Raw genomic sequence first — 16,814 nt, 5'->3', positions numbered from 1 at the left:
CTCTTTTGAGTCTGTGATGCCGTAATGATGACCCTTGCAAAGGAATCAACAGCTTTATAACCAACAGTGGACTTTCAAGTAATGGCTATAAATCATGTCTTAAATAATGGCTTCATCTATTAAAGCACTGAAAGAGGGTAGGGGAAATGTAGGCAAATACAGAAGGTCTGTCTGATATTATATAGCTGATTTGCATTGAAATTATTTTAATGGTATGTGTAACAGGATACACACAAACCACTGGGCACGGCTTGCAAGGCCCTTCAAGAGCTGACCCCCTTTCTGCCACACCACCTTGGTAGGCTCCCACTTGCTCTTACTCTGTGGACCTTGAGAACAAACAGTTTGCACTTCTGTAAATGTACTTTATTGTTTCTTGCCTCTCAGATGGTATGTTTTCTTGGTCTGGGGTGCCCTTTGCCTTCTTGACTCCTCAGACAACTTTCTCTTTCTAGATTCAATTAAAGTACTCTGTCCTCTGATACCTCACTGTCAATTCCTCATCACCTCTGTCTATCAATGAACATGTCCCTGGGTGTATTATTCCAAGGACCTCAAAGGATTAATAGCCCTCTCTCCCTCTCTGGTCTTCCTTCCTCTCTTCCTTCCTTCCCCTGTGGCTCCATTTGCAGCCCAACCTTCTTCCCAAATAAAACCTTAAGTGAACTCCCCTGGTTCAAGCAGGGACTTGAGCACCCAACTCTAGTCTGCTCTGCCTCCCAATTCCCCTCATTCCTGAGGGAGTCCCTGAGGCATGTCTGCCAGCATGCACTTTGAGAGACTTTGCAGTAGTGTTTTTAAGTCCTTAAGAAGCAGGAAATCCTCTTTGAGTGAATAATTTGTTACAAGGACACCTCAACACCTAGTTCTTTCCATCAGCAGCCTAGGGCTGAGCTAGCCTATGGTACTAGCCCAAGACCAGAGATGAGGCAGGATAAAAGTGACCTGTATTACATTTCAAACACAGGCAGTGGGCAGTTCTTGTGGAAATAAATAAAATATCAGCTCTTTTAAAAAACTTAGTATACATGGCTTTTGTTGTTGCTATTGTGTCTTTTGTTTTGTTTTTGTTTGTTTGTTTTTTAAGTAGCCACTATGAAGATGACGGAAGGTAACACTGGAAAGGAAGACAACATTATGTTTCTTCCATTTTAAATTTCATTTCCTGGCTGAAACAGCAGTTCTCAGTGGGTCTGACAGACGACTGAATAATACGCCTTGGGATGGCAGTTTGGGCTGATGTGAGGTCCTGGAGGTGGAACAATCAGCAGCCTCAGCTCACTCGCAGGCAAAGGCATCCCCACGCTCCCGAGCAGGAAGGACGCTGAGCTGCCACACGTCGCTGATCAGGAAAGGGCCATGAAGCAACTTGCCCAGCGTGAGGTGTCTTTCATATCACCAGAGAAGATCAGGCCAAGTTATGATCCAGATTAAGGCAGACTTGCAGGGAATGGCAGGGAGTCAGCCTACTTAAAGCTCACTAGGAACCTGAGGCACAGTCATTGTAGGACAGTTTTTAAAGAGGCAACTTTATAAAATCAGAAATGAATTGAGTAGGAAGGGCCCCTAAGAGCCTAATCCAGTCCTCCCCTTTTAGAGATGAGGCCAAAATCTCACATCTAAACTCAGGACACTTTCTCCTCCATCCCTCTTCTACCATCCAAGCTCCTAAATCGCAAATTTCTACCACCAAACTTTTAAAATCATTTTTAAAACAAACTTTTAATATTTTACTTAACTTGAAATAAATATCAAATCAGTCATCTCTGCTTTACATAGGATTTTTAATAACTTATTTTTTAATAATTATTTTTTAAATTTGGGGGCAGTGCAGCAAAGGGGGATGTTATTGCAATAGCATTTTGAAGGGAAAATGTAATAGTACCCCAATTCTAACGTATTTTTCCATATAAGATAAATTTAAAATGCAAATATAGATGCCATCTAAATTTAGATCTAAAATACATGTTTCAAGCTCGTGCAGTGTTGCATGTCTGTACTCCCAGCTACTGAGGCAGAAGGATGGCTTGACTCCAGGAGTTTGAGGCCAGCCTGGGAAACACAGCAAGATCCCATCTCTAAAATGGACAAATGAATGAATGAAAAAAATATACATGTGCAACCAAGAACTGAAAATTCAATTCTGAAAAGAAAAAACTTCTAAAAGGAGACAAAAGAGTTAAAAAAAAATTCTCCATGAAAATTAGAGAAAATGTCCTGTCAGATTGCAGTTGCTGAGTCATTTTTTTAATAAAAGGATGAACTAAATTATTTTTTTCCTACTGAAATAACCAATAATGGCAAAATCTAGTGAACACACTAAATCTAGAAAAGTAAAACTGATAATCTGATAGGACCCCAAGCCTAATGTCAGATAATGACCTAAGGCATAAAAAGCATATCCACCAGAAAGGAACAAGAAAGGCATCAAAACAAGGGAGGCAGAGCCTTGGGGCCACTCAGTGCTGGGGGCATGGCTCAGTCTGGTCCTCAGACACACACACACACACACACACACACACACACACACACTACTCTGCTCCCCTCTTCCCTTCTTCTCCCTCACTTTTGAGGCAATAAACTATGCCGATCCTTGTTCTACGTAAAATAATTCAACATCCAGGTGAAATCCAAATCACTCAAGTACGATTAATACAATACCCTACTCCTTCAACTCCTCCCTAAAATGAATGCAAGAGAAGACAACAGTTTTGTTTTAACAGCCGTATAAGCTTCACCTCTGTTGCTGTTGTTATTTTCTTTTTTTTTTTTTTTTGAGACTGAGTCTGGCTCTGTCGCCCAGGCTGGAGTGCAGTGGCCGGATCTCAGCTCACTGCAAGCTCCGCCTCCCGGGTTTACGCCATTCTCCTGCCTCAGCCTCCGGAGTAGCTGGGACTACAGGCGCCCGCCACCTCGCCCGGCTAGTTTTTTTGTATTTTTTAGTAGAGACGGGGTTTCACCGTGTTAGCCAGGATGGTCTCGATCTCCTGACCTTGTGATCCGCCCGTCTCAGCCTCCCAAAGTGCTGGGATTACAGGCTTGAGCCACCGCGCCCGGCTGCTGTTGTTATTTTCTTTTTTTTTTTTTTTTTTTGAGACGGAGTCTCGCTCTGTCACCCAGGCTAGAGTGCAGTGGCCTGTTGTTATTTTCTAAGGAAGAGCAAGAGGGTTTTTGAGCTGCTAGCCTAAGGCTAGCCCGGAAGACAGAATACTTTCATTTCTAGGTCACCCACATACATTTATTTCTGGCAAAGTACATAAGCAAACCATCTTTGTTGAAAATTCACACATTCTCCCAACTATCTTCATCCTCCTGCCCAAGGACCCTCACACACAGGTAGAGAGTGGCTCATTCTCCTTCCTATCTACCCTAGATTTAATCTCCACTTTACTGAGGAAGTCTTCTTCAATTTCCTAATTGCAAATGAGTACTCCACCTTTGTGTTTCCGTAGCATCCTATCCCAACCCCACTGATCATAGCCAGCACATTTTTTTCTTCAAAACATGCATCACCAGAACCATGAAAATAAATCAAATCAAAACGAAAAAAAGCAGAATGTAGAATATGTAGTAATGGCAGCTGTTGTTTTATGGCTCACCTGTTCTGATTCTTTCTTTCTATCTATCTATCTATCTATCTATCTATCTATCTATCTATCTATCATCTATCATCTGTGTATCAATCATAGATGCTGCAGTGTGCCACCAAGATTCTTGAGTACAGACTGAAGTACCTGACAACTCTCAGTCAGGTCCCTCTCTGGGAATGGCCCTTAGCCAAAGTGCCACCTCACCCAAGGTCATGCTCCCTCCTGGAGACAGGTGAAGGATGATGGCAACTTGGATTAGGATGGAAATGGTGGAGAATGTGGGAATGGACAGGAGGCCAAATGAAGAGGACTTGGGAACAGATTGGATATGTATTTCCCTTGTGCCTTCATAGTGCTTGGCACAGCAGGGACTCAGCAAATATTTGTTGAAAAACAGACTCAATCAAGCCATGAAATTTGAGGGTTGTGTTTGGGTTCTTGGTACCATCCACATGTCTACATCAGTTTCCCTTACCCCCACATTTCCCCAGCCACAGAGTGTATGGGACCAGATAGGGTGGGGTTGTAAGCAGGAATTATAATTATTTTGCTCATAAATAAAAAGCTGGAAGATGAATTTAAGTGGATGAAGTTCTTTTAAACTCTACAGAGAGACCAGAGACCAATTTACTTTCCCTTTCCATAGATCACAGAGAAACCAGAAATTGGTTTTAGCTTTACTTCTGAGCTGTCATGATGATAGCAAAGGTGAACTCTGCTTTTCCACTCCCAGTTGAAACTAAAGGTTAGTTAATATCTATCTGGACATCTTTAGGAATGCTACCTTTCTTTGATACAATATGTCTTGAGGCAAAGAGGTAGACAAGACAACTTTATGAAAAGACTCCAAAGATCCTTATGATCAAGTAACATGAATGTTCACAGAGTATACTTGGCACGATGTCCATTCCTGAGTCTTCCCCAGGTTAAATGGAGCCTTTGTGTTTCCTTGGCCTACATGTGCCATTCATTGGTGGCTTAGAAACCCTGCTCTCCATATGTGCAGAACTGTGATTCAGACTTTATGGCTCCCAGACTTGTGGCAGAGGTAAAGCAAGGCACTGACTCAGATGGTACCCAAGCAATTACTCTCCATCTCAACACCACTCACTGTGAATTCCTTTGCTTGGCACCTCTGAGTGACAGAAAATGGATTGTTTTCAAGACTGTTCAGGGGTAGGCCAACCGGAAGCTGAGACTTGCTCACAGACAGGAAGTGGGGAAGAAGAGACTAGGTTTCATTTTTCTTTGTTAAAAACTAGGATTCTTCAGTCCTCATGGCTGCCAGCTTGGCTCAGTTTATAAATCAAAATGGATGCTTAACGGGAAAAAAATCAAATAGTCACAATTTTTAGCAGACAATAGTTAATGTATGCAGATTCCGTGGCAGGGAGCCTAATGCCTGTACCCAGGAAAGGCACGCACAGCTGAAGTGACAGCAGTGACGAGGCAGACAAGCTGAGGGGTGATGAGAGCTCAAAAGCAGAAGAGCCAGCCTCTGGGCCAGGGCCTTGAGCCAAGAACACACTTCCCAGTAACCTCCTCTCAACCCAAAAAATGAACACAAAACCAAAGCTCTCACTGGCTCTCATCTAATTTATACCACAGAATTATCACAATCATCTGTGGCGTTTTAAAAATTTTTCATTTATTTATTCATTCATTTATTTATTTATTTATTTAGAGACGGAGTCTCACTCTGTTGCTCAGGCTGGAATACAGTGGCACTATCTCAGCTCACTGCAATCTCCACCTCCTGGATTCAAGTGATTCTCCTGCCTCAGCCTCCCAAGTAGCTGGGATTACTGGTTCCCACCACCATGCCCAGCTAATTTTTGTATTTTTAGTAGAGCCAGGGTGTTGCCATGTTGGCCGTGCTGGTCTTGAACTCCTGACCTCAAGTGAGCTGCCTACCTTGGCTTGCAAAGTGCTGGGATTTCAGGCGTGAGCCACCACGCCCGACCTCATCTGTGGCTTTTATACATTCATTTCTGGGAGGACTAACCCCCCTAGGTGTGGGGGCTCAAAGGATGGGGACAAAATATGTACATGCAGCCAACTCTTCAGCCTCTCCAAATATCCCACTCCTCTGCACCCAGCACAATAGCCTTCCCTATCCCCTGAGCCAAGAATGGCACCTGGGGCCATAAACAGCATTCAAAACCCTGGTACCTGAACACTAGTCCAAGGTAAAGTTTACACACAACTCCAGTAAAAGGTGAAAAATAAGGACCCAGTGGTGATTTTTTTCAGAAAACAAGAGGTATTCAACTTAAGTAGGATTCTTATTTTTGGTGTTAAAATGCCCATTTGGCGTGAACCCGGGAGGCGGAGCTTGCAGTGAGCGGAGATGTGCCACTGCACTCCAGCCTGGGCGACAGAGCTAGACTCTGTCTCAAAAAAAAAAAAAAAAAAGTTAACCATATATTGGTTCCCAGTTTTTTTGTTGTTTGTTTTTTGTTTTTTTGTTTTTGTTTTTGTTTTGGTGGTGGGTGGGGGGTAATAGAGTGAGATTTTAGTACTCCATGAAATCTAAGAATCCAGGAAAAAGTTTTTTAAATACATGAACTTAGTGATAGTAGAAAGGTCAATAACCCTCTTAAGACACGAAAAAGATTCTTAATACAACCTGTAAAATGTTAAATGTGAGGGTGTATAGCCCTTAATAACTTTAAATAGCCTGTGTGAGTTGTATTGGAACCCACTTCTCTCTCCTCTGGGTACCGTAAGTCCCTAATGCCCTTAAAATGCAGTCCCCCAGGCACATGGCTTCTACACACTAAAACAGAGAGTCCCTCAAAGGTAGGAACTCCACCTTAAACCTGTTTAATCCTTGGACATTGCCTGGGACAGCATCTTGCAAAGGGTAGGTGCTAAATCACGCTGGAAAACATCCAGTTTCTAGGCCTAGTGAATCTTGTTAATTGCCACAAATCACAATGAACAGAGATTCCTGTGATCCATCAGGGGCTACACCTGGCAGAATCTTTTTTTTTGTTGTTTTGTTTTTGTTTTTGTTTTTGTTTTTTTTTTGAGGCGGAGTCTCGCTCTGCCGCCCAGGCTGGAGTGCAGTGGCCGGATCTCAGCTCACTGCAAGCTCCGCCTCCCGGGTTCACGCCATTCTCCTGCCTCAGCCTCCCGAGCAGCTGGGACTACAGGCGCCCGCCACCTCGCCCGGCTAGTTTTCTGTCTTTTTTAGTAGAGACGGGGTTTCACCGTGTTAGCCAGGATGGTCTCGATCTTCTGACCTCGTGATCCGCCCGTCTCGGCCTCCCAAAGTGCTGGGATTACAGGCTTGAGCCACCGCGCCCGGCCTACACCTGGCAGAATCTTGATAGAATTTGGGGAAATGTCTACTTACGAGTGTCAGAAGCTTAAGAAAAAAGAGGACTATAAGAATGGCTTAGCCGGGCGCGGTGGCTCAAGCCTGTAATCCCAGCACTTTGGGAGGCCGAGATGGGCGGATCACGAGGTCAGGAGATCGAGACCATCCTGGCTAACACGGTGAAACCCCGTCTCTACTAAAAATACAAAAAACTAGCCGGGCGAGGTGGCGGGCGCCTGTAGTCCCAGCTACTCGGGAGGCTGAGGCAGGAGAATGGCGTGAACCCGGGAGGCGGAGCTTGCAGTGAGCTGAGATCCAGCCACTGCACTCCAGTCTGGGTGACAGAGCGAGACTCCATCTCAAAAAAAAAAAAAAAAAAAAAAAAAAAGAATGGCTTACGGTGTCATAACTGGAGGGGAAAGCCATGTGATCTGATGTGAGTGTTTTGCTCATCAAGGTTCTGTTTTTGTTTTCTTTTCCAAGTGTTAACTAAGAAAACTAGGTCACTGAAATAGGCCCTGGAGGCTCACTAGAGACATTAGCATTCTGCATGTCATAATCACAACAGCTTACCAGAGGAAAGGGTCAGGGAGAGAAAGATGCATCAAGATAAAAGCAAGGTCCAGACGCTGCCCTGCCAACATCCATTCACCTCTGCCTCCTCTTTTCCTGAGATGGTACTAACTAGAGGTAGGACGATGCAACTGTTCTTGGAGAAGGAGGGCTCATTTTTAAAGATTTCAAATCAATAGCTCCCTCTCTAAGGACTACTTTATAAGGCAACTCTGTCTTCCCCTCAGGACCTCTGGCAGACTCTTTGCTCGCTCCATCCCACCTCCCAGCTGCAGATTAAGAAGATATATTACATCCTCTCCCTGTCCCCTGCACAGGGTTGCCAAATGCAGCCCGAAGCCGGCCCCATTGTCTGAGATTTACAACCAGGTGATTGGGAGTGGACAGGGTTGGCTTTGGACCACAGACACGATAGGCTGGGGGTTGGGGGAAATAGATGATAATAATAATAAAAAGGCAATGCTGCATTTCATTTTGCCTAATGTATGGCTTCGATAGGAAGCCAGTCCACCCACAGTGCTGTCTCAGTCATTTAATAGACTTCTGCAGCAGCAGCAGGAGCAGTCTCCTGTTCAGAAAGAAAAAGGACCACACTGGTGTCATAAGAAAAAACAAAGGCAAAGGACCACAGTGTTCCCAGCTATCGTTCTTGGGGCAGTAGGAACACAAATGGGGACCCATTTGGCTCTTTATTTGGGCTTTTGATGAATACACTCTCTCCCACAGTGTCCTCCAACCTCCAGCAGTTTTAATTAAAACAAAAGAAATGTCAGCAGGGAAAAGACTGGAATATAATTAGGGCCCAGCAAATCTAAAGTAATACGGGGGAAAAAGACTAGTCATGAAAGGGAAGCTTTCAGGTTCTTACTGAATCCCTGCTCTGTTACTGACACAAAAATCAATTTCAATAGGCTTTAGTTGTATCTGAGCGGGAACACAGTGACAGATGAAATTTAGTGAGCAACTTACTGGAGTCATAATGATTCCCACTGAAAAGAAAAAAAAGACTACAGTGAGCACTCCCAGCCAAATGTCTCCCCTATAAGAATGGGTGTGTTTATTATACATACACATAACATGTATGTTATTAAAATTATATCTAAAATTTATATACCTAAAACATATATAGGCTGAGTGTGGTGGCTCATGCCTATAATTCCGGTGCTTTGAGAGGCCAAGGCAGGAAGATCACTTGCAGCCTGGAACTCAAGACCAGCCTGAGCTATATAGTGAGATCCCGTCTCTACAAAAAAATTTAAAAATTAGCCAGACCTAGTGGCATGCACCTGCAGTCCCAGTTACTTAGCTGAGGTGGAAGGATAACTTGAGCCCAGGAGTTTGAGGCTGCAATAAGCTGTTACTGTGCCACTGCACTCCAGCCTGGGGGAGAGAGTGAGATCCGATCTCTAAAAGAAATTAAATAAAAAAGATAATATTGTACATATAGAAATATACTACATTGTAAATATGCACATATAGAGGAGAGAGAATTTCAAAAGCAGTTGTTTTTTTTTATATCTCACAAAATGTAAATTATCTCTCTCAAACCCTTTAAAACAGTGGTTTTCAATGGGGCAACTTTGCTTCCCAGGGGACATCTGATGATGTCTGGAGACATCCTTTTATTGCTATGACTGAAGCTGCTGACAACTAGTGGGTAGAGGTCAGGGATGCTACTAAATCTTCATAATGCACAGGACACCACCCTTCCCCAACAAACAATAATTGGGTCCAAAATGTCAATGGAGTCAAGGTTGAGAAACCATGTTTTAAAAGAATTTGACATTTAATAGGTGTTCAACGAATGCTGAAGTCTATGAAATGACAGATTCTGCAGTAGGCACTAATATTACAAAGATCAAAAGATAAGGTCTTGACCTCAGGGATCTCCCATGGCTTAAGGGAGGCACAGCAGATGAATTGTTCTTTCTTTGCTTAGTAGAATCTTACAGGTGAAATCTTTTCTTAAACCCCAAAAATGTATGTTCTTTAAGAACACAGGCAATACTATACCCAGTGACTTCTGAGACCACTTTGCAACTGACTTTTGTGTAAGAGGCCAATTCTAAGACTTTCCCATTTAAGCAGCATATTCTAAATTTTTAAAAAACCTGATGAAGTATTATTAGGACTAAACAGAACTTGGTTTATTGTAACTGGACACAATTCTGGCTAATTATATTAATTTTAGAAAGAACATCCTATTTTCATTTTAAAACAATATTTAGGTCTTAATAAACTCTTAAAACTATAAGTAAACCTTCCAGGAGCTCAATGCAGAAACATATTATTTTGTTTGATTAAAATATAAGTCATGTGAACTTTTTTTTTTTTTTTTTTGAGACGGAGTCTCGCTCTGTCACCCAGGCTGCAGTGCAGTGGCCAGATCTCAGCTCACTGCAAGCTCCGCCTCCCGGGTTCACGCCATTCTCCTGCCTCAGCCTCCCGAGTAGCTGGGACTACAGGCGCCCGCCGCCACGCCCGGCTAAGTTTTTGTATTTTTAGTAGAGACGGGGTTTCACCGTGTTAGCCAGGATGGTCTCGATCTCCTGACCTTGTGATCCGCCCGTCTCGGCCTCCCAAAGTGCTGGGATTACAGGCTTGAGCCACCGCGCCCGGCCGAGTCATGTGAACTTTTAAGCTAAAAATATAATGGTCAATGACAAGAGGATAAAGGTGTTTGCCTTTATCCAACGGATGTTCTTCAAATGCAGGGATATAGGAATCTTGCAATTGCTATAAGTGATCTGTTTCCAAGAAATAAGGAAAGCAAAATTCAATTTTTTAGGAAAAATAAATGAACAGCATTATTCTCTATCACTGATACCATTCACCACCTTTTAGGTACTTATGGATTAAAGAACTCAAGATGGTCAAAGAATAACATCCAAATATAGACTCTCCAAAGTGTATGAAAGAAATAATTATGGCCTATTAATTGTTCCACCTGCAATAGCAGAAGACCCAGATCTCCGCAAATGCTGAAAATATCTCTCCCCTCCAACAGATGTCTTCTGTGTCAGCACAGCCTGCATTTGCGATTGTGCTTTCTGAGCAAAGACCTGCATATTGTTCTTTGGGGAGGAGGGTGAGAGGACAAAAAGGATGTTAGAAAACTGAAAGTTGTTTTATAAATGCAGGATGGCTCTTACATATTCCTCATCTTTCAAAGTGATGGCCATCACAGACTACAGCAATTTGTCAGCAAACACATCCATCCCTGGGAAGCTAGTTGCTGGGAGTAAGTAGTCAAGTGCCTCTCAGAAACCCGTACTTTCCCATCAGGACAGTACTGCTGAGAACACTTTTGTCTGAAATCTTGGGGGAGGGAAGAGGGTGAAATATGATGACACACTGAGAAAGAACAAGGGCTCTTTCAAGTAAATATGATCTGCCCCAAGCTCTGGGTAGGCCTGAATGGGAGTGTAGCTGACTAGCTAGTAAATGCATTGATTTATAGCTAAATTTAGCTGCGATCCAACTGTGACCTATCGGGTAGCTTCGTCTCAAGGAGGGTGAGTTTTCCCTGAGTCCAGTGAAATTCTTCTCTCCACCACATTTTCATGCCTCCAGTTTAGGTTGACTCATCAGGGATCGAGAGACGGGCAAGGAGAGCATCTTGCTGACTCTTGGCCATCTTCTCTTTTGAAGCAGGTATTTCACATAGTCTAGGAAAGAATTGACTATCTGTAGCTAGAGCTCTGCAGGTCCTATATAGGATGTGGAGGTTAAGAGGAAAGGCTTTGAAAGAGGTATGAGGTTCCCTTGGACTACTTAGTAGGTCTAGCGTTAAACCCTCTAACTGTGTAGAACTGATATAAAACAATTAACTCACTAGGTTGCAGTAGTAAGGATTAAATTACATATGTAGATACACTTGATAGAGTGGCTGGGTAAATGGTGTTATCACAGTGCTTTTAGTGTGACTCTGAGGTTCCATTTCTGTTCTCTTCTCCTGCTATTCCCCCCCAGTCTCCCACTCGCCCACATTGCAGGTCTAGTGTCCTTCTCCATTTCCTCCAATGTACCATGGGGACTTTACATGTCTCTTCCTTTTGCCACGCTTGAATGCTCGCTGCCTTCAAGTCTTGACTCGAATGTGTCAAAGAGTCTCAAATGACTCTTCTCCAATTGCCCTTTTGGGCTGCAATATCTAAAACTTCAACTCCACCTTAACTCTCATTATCCTCCTTCCCTGCTTTACAGATCATCTAACAAACTATACAGTTTATTTATTTATCAAGTGTACCAGGCATTTCCTGCTCCAGGAGGGAAGTGTTTTGAGGGCAGGGCCTTCTCTTTGTCTCGTTCACTATTCCATCTTCAGTAGCAGATCAGTGCCTGCATGGTGGGTACTCAATCAATATGTGCTGCATGAATGAATTCCTAACCTCTTTGTGGAAACGCTTTTCCAAGTCCTTCTGTTCTTTTTTTTGTTTTGTTTCATTTTGATTTTTGTTTTGTTTTGTTTTGTGACAGAGTTTTGCTCTTATTGCCCAGGCTAGAGTGCAATGGCATGATCTTGGCTCACCGCAACCTCCATTTCCCGGCTTCAAGAGATTCTCCTGCTTCAGCCTCCCGAGTAGCTGTGATTACAGGTGTGCACCACCACACCCAGCTAATTTTGTATTTTTAGTGGAGACAGGGTTTCTCCATGTTAGTCAGGCTGGTCTCGAACTCCCGACCGTAGGTGATCTGCCCACCTCTGACTCCCAAAGTGCTGGCATTACAGCACTTCTGTTCTTTTTTAAAAAATTCATAGCACTTCTTACTTGAAGGCATAACAACTCTGATAGAACAATTACTATTATCAGACTTTAAAACTGAGGCTCAAAAAAACCCAAGATTTTTCCAGGTCGTATTTTCCTTTCATATTGGCCTTGCATATAAGTCAAGGAAACAATAAGATATTGTCTCTCTCTTTTTAAATTCTATTTAAATTCTCTCTAATGTTTAAAGAATAAAGAACAGAACTATAAATTAAAATGCCTGATAATCAGAGTATGTTTTCTACCTAGGAAGATTTATTTCTGTAAATATATATGTTTTATATGTTTTATTTAAATATTAGCAATATAAAGTATAGAAGTAGAGGTAACTGTATCTCTAAGATACATTTCTACTAGCAGCAGCCAACAGATCAACCTTACAGGTAGCAGTTAAGAATGAGGCTGTGCTTTTTGAACCAAAGAGAACATTTGATCCTCTTTCCCTGACATAAATGTGGAAAGATGGAAACTTTGCCTAAACTGTTAAGACCTCAGTCAGCTAAGGTCATCTGCACAAAAACATGAAAATTGCTTTCCTTCCTCCTCTTCCTCATTTTCAATTGTGAAATAGGTGTAGGCATATGTTCAAAGACTCATAAGCAGGAGCTCTTCTAACAGCACCTGATCTGAAAATATCAAGTCTAATTTCAACCTAGTTGCCAGTATCTGATTTCAATCACATTGGTTGGGACTTAGGTACTTACCTAGGATCCAAAAGATCAGAATCAATCTGCTTTTTTTTTTTAGCATTTAATTCAGCAGTCTTGTGTTTGCAACATTAATGGTTTATTTCATTGGTGGCTTCTGTCTGCATGAGGGACATTAAGAAAATAAAATTGGCCGGGCACAGTGGTTCACGCCTGTAATCCCAGCACTTTGGGAGGCCGAGGCGGGAGGATCACGAGGTCAGGAGATCAAGACCATCCTGGCTAATACGGTGAAACCCTATCTCTACTACAAATACAAAAAATTAGCCGGGTGTAGTGGTGGGCGCTGTAGTCCCAGCTACTCAGGAGGCTGAGGCAGGAGAATAGCGTGAACCCGGGAGGGGGAGCTTGCAGTGAGCCGAGATTGTGCCACTCCAGCCTGGGCGACAGAGCGAGTCTCCATCTCAAAAAAAGACGAAAGAAAGAAAGAAGGAAAGAAGGAAAGAAGGAAAAAGAAGGAAAGAAAGAAAGAAAGAGAAAGAGAGAGAGAGAGAAAGAGAGAGAGAAAGAAAGAGAGAGAGAGAAAGAGAGAGAGAAGGAAGGAAGGAAGGAAGGAAGGAAGGAAGGAAGGAAGGAAGGAAGGAAGGAAGGAAGGAAGGAAGGAAGGAGAAAGAAGAAAGAGAAAGGAGAAAGAAAGAAAAGGAAAGAAAGGAAGAAAGGAAGAAAGAAAGAAAGAAAATTATTGCTCATATATGCAAAATAACTGAACTGCTGGCTTTTAATCATTAAAATATACCTTATGATATCCCAAGAACTCCTAACCAGAAAATCTGTCTTAGATTTAATAAACCACTGAGTGATAGTTATTTAAGGCCAATAATAACACAATACTTATTAACCACTGATGAGCATTCAACAGGTCATGGGCTTGAATATTGAAAAATATGTAGCAATCATACATGTGATGCTTTGAAAGATTTAATTATACCTCTTAAACATATTATTTCTGTTTTTACATTTTTAAACATAAAAAAATCTTTTTGAGAAGAATACATTTTAGGAAACAAATTCAGAAGCCATAAAAAAATCTCTGGAAATAATAAATGCAGTGGAGTTAAAGGAGTAAAAATACATGGGTTCTATTTAGAATTTGATCAGTTTTCAATTTTTCAATAAGGTTCTAGGCAAATCTTTTTAGCTCTCATGGATTTCATAAAGAATAGAAATAGAAATACTTGTTATGCCTGTTTTCCCTTCCAGAACTAAAATGCAAAATAGGAGTGTCCAGATAAGGTGAGTTCTTTTGAACTCCACATTCAATGGACTTGTCTAACCTTGACAACTCCTGCCCAGGGATTCACAACATATCATAAATACGTACACTATTCCACTATTAAGGAAAAGGGTAGCCAATAAAAATTTCCTGAAAGGGCATCATTTCTATAAGTTGAAATGGATTTCAGTCCCCTTTGGAATGTGGTCAAGTTTTTACAAAGAAAGGTCTTATGAAGAAACTCTAATTTCACATAAAATGAACATAATATTTATAGTAAATTTAAAAAAACCCCAACACCTTCTTATCCAACTCACAAGCCACATTGTTACACAACTCCAAAAAGTACCCTTCCCATTGTTTTCTATATAAGTGGCATCTTCTGGGGTTCAACATGTTGGTAGCCCTGTTAATTAAAAGTTAAATTCACAGACACCTTACTGAGCAGCTATTATATATAAAGCACTGTCTTCACTTCTGAGGGACCTGAGTCTTAAGTCAGTTTTATTATTAAATTATTTAAATTTCTCGCACAACAAATTTAGCTTCATTTTTAATGGATTTTACTCCTAGAGAAAGGTTTATAAAAAATACGTATTTTTATTTTTCCCTGTTTGTTCCATTTTCAGAGGTTTTCTCCAAATCAGTTATGGCCAAGATCAACTCATGGCATCTTATTTGGGGGAAGACACCACTAAAAGAAAATTTCTAATATACGTGGTCTTTAGGGAACACAATAATTAAAGAAAAATCTTGAGAAAAGAAATCCACCTTTATTAACTCATTGGTAGAGAACCATTGATGTTAGATACAGAGTATTCTTCCTTAATTTACTTTGTAAGGTCCTCCGAGAAAAAGCTCAAGTGCAGAAAATAATTGAAGAGGATTGCAATTTTGTTTTTTTAGAGATAGAAATAAAATTTTAACTTTGTGTTTAATGCTATACTATTCTCAGGAGACAACTCGTTTACTCAAAAAAAATCAGGATTCTAATACTTCTCAAACGTACTCACTTATTCTGGGGGAAAAACCACTTTTCTCAAAGAACTTAATAAATGATAGCCAAAACGGGATTTGCTGCATTCCAATTTTATTTTGTACTGGCTAATATATTAGCCAGTACATACTTTTCATCCGGTCACATACTATTTCTACCATGACTTTAAGTAAACATACTAAAGAAAACTATCATGTTTTTGAACTCAAAAATTTAATCTATTGGCCTCTATGTTGCAAAGGTGAGATAGAAATGAACTTTATTATTGTATTTCACTAATTGACACACCCATATTTGATATACTTCACTAGAAAAATCAACTCAATAGTGATAGGATGACAACTTATTGCTTCTCTTTAAATATTTTTTATTTATTGCTAAAATTATTTAAATTTAATAATTTTAATAAGGAGTATGATACCATAGGGCTTGTCGAGATTTCAACAAAAGGCTTGAAATTACTATAAGATTATGAAAAAGGAGCAAGGAAGCTACAGAGAAAGATTTGTATAAACTTCATAACTGCTATTTTGCATTTAACTATACCAATAATGATTCAGGAACAATTTCTCCCTGGATTGCCAATACTCTTAGAACTCTTAAGAAATACAGTATTAAAGCAAATGACTGGAAAAAAGAAGTCTGAATAAAGGATGCAGTAGTTCAGACATGTTGTACTTGTACCTCCATTGTGTATAAAGGTGCCAGTTGTGTAGGGACTTGGGTTCTACAAAACAAAGCCTTTGAACTTTCACTCTTCAACACTCAACTTAGGTAAGGATGTAATTAAAACAAATTCCACCACCTAAATCAAAGTTAGAGAATTTAGAGAATCCTTTGAGCATGATCTGAAATGATCTGGTAAACAGCACAATCGAGGAAAACTGTTAAGACATACATTGCCTCAGGAATGGGCTGATAAAAAAAATACGTAATAACATACAAATACATGAATGTCACCAGAAGAGCTGATCACCTTATCATACTAAAAATAAAAGAAGCGACATTTAAACCATAATTTAAATTTTTAAATTTTCTTATAAAGTAGATTTGTGAAGGTGATTAAAGGACCAGAGTTACCCAGGAAGGTTGGGACATCTTTTTAAGATACTTTTACAATTAAAAAAAAAAAAAATAGATCGTCAAGATTTTCATATAATCAAGGTGTTATGGTTATTCAAATGGAAGGGGGAAGAACAGATTGATTTTTAAAATCTGTATACTAATTTTTACAGTTTATGTATTTCTTTTCTGTAGATCATCTCATTTGCTTCTGGTAACTTTCCTCTGTCTAAGAATTTACTCACTACTGAATTCCTACTCCAATACAGGTCTGAATAAAATGCTATTTTTTGCCCTCATGGAACTTATAGTCATGACTTTCTTTTGTTATACATTTTCGGTATTATGACTATTTTGATTTAAGTAAATCAACATCAAATCCTGTTGGAAATAGGAGACAGAGAGAGAGAGAGAGAGAGAGAGAGAGACAGACAGACAGACAGACAGACTTGGGGGAGGGGAGCAGATGAAGAATGGAAGTAGATGCTTGTGAGGGGCAGCCTTGAAAACACACAGGAAGGAAAGCAAAGAAGCCTGGAGGGTGCAGCTTCAGGTAGAGGGAAAGGAGCTATGTGTGA

At 40.8% G+C, this 16,814-nt stretch overlaps 1 protein-coding gene across 10 annotated transcripts in view; it reads right to left on the bottom strand.

The window, feature by feature from the left end:
* TNIK (TRAF2 and NCK interacting kinase) overlaps positions 1-16,814 on the bottom strand; it is a 396,690-nt gene that overhangs the window by 169,756 nt on the left and 210,120 nt on the right. The gene's annotated exons all lie outside the window — the stretch shown is intronic.

Source organism: Papio anubis, chromosome 2, assembly GCF_008728515.1.
Source record: "Papio anubis isolate 15944 chromosome 2, Panubis1.0, whole genome shotgun sequence".
Classification (NCBI taxonomy): Eukaryota; Metazoa; Chordata; class Mammalia; order Primates; family Cercopithecidae; genus Papio; species Papio anubis.
Note: the sequence above shows the minus strand (reverse complement) of the source record. Positions and strands in the feature narration are given on the sequence as shown.